General features: G+C 38.1%; 1 pseudogene; it reads left to right on the top strand.

Annotated features, from left to right (window-relative positions):
• Positions 1-8: 8 nt before the first annotated feature.
• LOC116465742 (60 kDa heat shock protein, mitochondrial-like) lies at positions 9-1,954 on the top strand (annotated as a pseudogene).
• The last annotated feature ends 504 nt before the right edge of the window (positions 1,955-2,458 follow it).

The following is a 2,458-nucleotide window of genomic DNA, read 5'->3' as shown; positions in this document are numbered from 1 at the left end:
TGTCCAGGGTACTAGCTTCTCCTGTCACTTGGGCTTATGCTAAAGATGTGAAATTTGGTGTAGAAGCCCAAGCCCTAATGCATCAAGTTATATGACTTTAAACCTATGCTATAGCTGTTACAATGGAGCCAAAGAGAAGAACAGTGATTATTGAACAGAGTTGGGAGAGACCTAAAGTAGCAAAAGATGGAGTGATTGTTGCACACTCAATTAACTTAGAAGATAAATATGAAAATATTGGAGTGAAACCTGTTCAAGATGTTTCCAATAACAGAAATGAAGAGGTTGAGGATTGCACCACCACTGCTACTGTACTGGCATGCCCTATTGTCAAGGAAAGAGAATATTAGCAAAAGTGCTAATTCAGCAGAAATCAGGAGACATATTATGTTAGCTATTGATTCTGTAATTGCTGAACTTAAGAATCAGTCTAAACCAGTGACAACTCTTGAAGAAACTGCTCAGGATGCTATGATTTCTGCAAACAGAGAGAAAGAAATTGGCAACATATTTCTTATACAGTGAATAATGCTGGAAGAAAGGGTGTCATCACAGTAAATAATGGAAAAACATTGAATGATGAACTAGAAATTATGGAAGGCATGAAGTTTGATCAAGGCTATATTTCTCCATACTTTATTAATACAATTTATACATCAAAGGTGTATTTTACTGTGAATAATAGTAGTGAATTTCAGTATGTGTATGTTCTATTGAGTGAAAAGGAAATTTCCAGCGTCCAGTCCATTATACCTGGTCTTTAAATCGCCAATGCTCAAGCCCTTGGTCATAACTGCTGAAAATGTTATATGTTTTGAATAGTATAAAAGTTGGTCTTTAAGCTATAACAGTCAAAGCTCCAGGTTTTGGTGACAATTGAAAGAACAAGTTTAAAGATACGACTACTGCTATTGGTGGTGAAGTGTTTGAACAAGAGGAGTTGACCCTAAATCTTGAAGTTGTTGAGCCTCATGACTTAGAAGAAATTGTAGAGGTCATTGTGACAGAAGATGATGCTATGCTTTTAAAAGGCAATTATGGCGAGGCTCAAATTGAAAAGTGTATTCAAGACACTTGGCCAGTTAGATGTCACAACTAGTGAATACAAAAAGGAAAAAGTGGGCCAGGCGCAGTGGCTCACGCCTGTAATCCTAGCACTTTAAGAGGCCAAGGACGGTGGATCACGAGATCAGGAGATCGAGACCATCCTGGCCAACATGGTAAAACCCCATCTCTACTAAAAATACAAAAATTAGCTGGGTGTGGTGGTGTGTGCCTGTACTCCCAGCTACTCAGGAGGCTGAGGCAGGAGAACTGCTTGAACCGGGGAGTCAGAGGTTGCAGTGAGCCAAGGTCGAGCCACTGCACTCCAGCCTGGTGGCAGAGTGAGGCTGCGTAAAAAGAAAAAAAAAAGATGAAAAGAAAAACTGAATGAAATTAATACCTGGCAAAACAGTCAGATGGAGTAGCTGTGCTGAAGCTTGGTGGGACTGGGACGAGTAATGTCAAAGTCAATGAAAAGAAGTTACAGATATCTTTAATGCTACAATAGCTAGTTTTGAAGAAGGTATTGTTCTGGGAGGGGATTGTTGCATTGCTTTGGTGCATTCCAGCCTTAGATTCCTTAATAAAGACAGAAAGTTGGCCCATATATTACTAAAAGACCACTCAAAATTTTTGCAATGACTATGGCTAAAAATGCAGATGCTGAAGAATCTTTGAAAGTTGAGAAAATTATGCAATGATCCTCAGAGGTTGGTTATGACACTGTGCTTTGAGATTTTGTGAATATAGCGGGAAAAGTAATCACTGGAGAACCACTTTAGTGGATGCTGCTGAAATGGCTTTGACTACAGCAGACGATGTAGTGACAGAAACACCTAAAAAAGAGAAGGACCCTGATATGGGGGCAATGGGAGGAATGGGAGGTGGTACAAGAGGTGGTATGTTCTAACTTCTAGAATAGCACTTCACCATTATGAATGAACTGTGACAGAAAGCTCAAGGCAGTGTTCCTCACCAATAACTTCAGAGAAGTCAGTTAAAGAAAATGGCAGGAGAAAAGGCTGGCTGATGTTTAAGAAATCACTGTAATCATCAGTGACCATTTTTGTTGACAATATATAATGTTCTATTGCTGTCATTATCTGTAAGATAATTTATTTTGAAATTTTGAATAGAAATATATTTGTATATTCCCAATATTGGGTGCAAAAGCCATGCACCAATGTATTGCTTTCAACTTAAATTACTGAGACATTTTTACTACTATTCTATTAAAGTCAGGATTTTAGTGCTTGCCATCATTAGATTGGAAGTTAAGAAGCAGGCTTTCTGTGGACAGTAAGAACAATGGGGTCCAAATTATAGAAATATATGATTAGGTGACAACCTTTGTGTAAAAAAAAATTTGTTTACAGTTTATAAAAAAAGTTTTGTGGCCACCTTAGATTAGATT

The sequence above is a fragment of the Hylobates moloch genome, unplaced genomic scaffold (assembly GCF_009828535.3).
Source record: "Hylobates moloch isolate HMO894 unplaced genomic scaffold, HMol_V3 SCAFFOLD_9541, whole genome shotgun sequence".
Lineage (NCBI taxonomy): Eukaryota > Metazoa > Chordata > Mammalia > Primates > Hylobatidae > Hylobates > Hylobates moloch.
The sequence above is the reverse complement of the archived record's forward strand: the minus strand, read 5'-3'. Positions and strand labels throughout refer to the sequence as shown.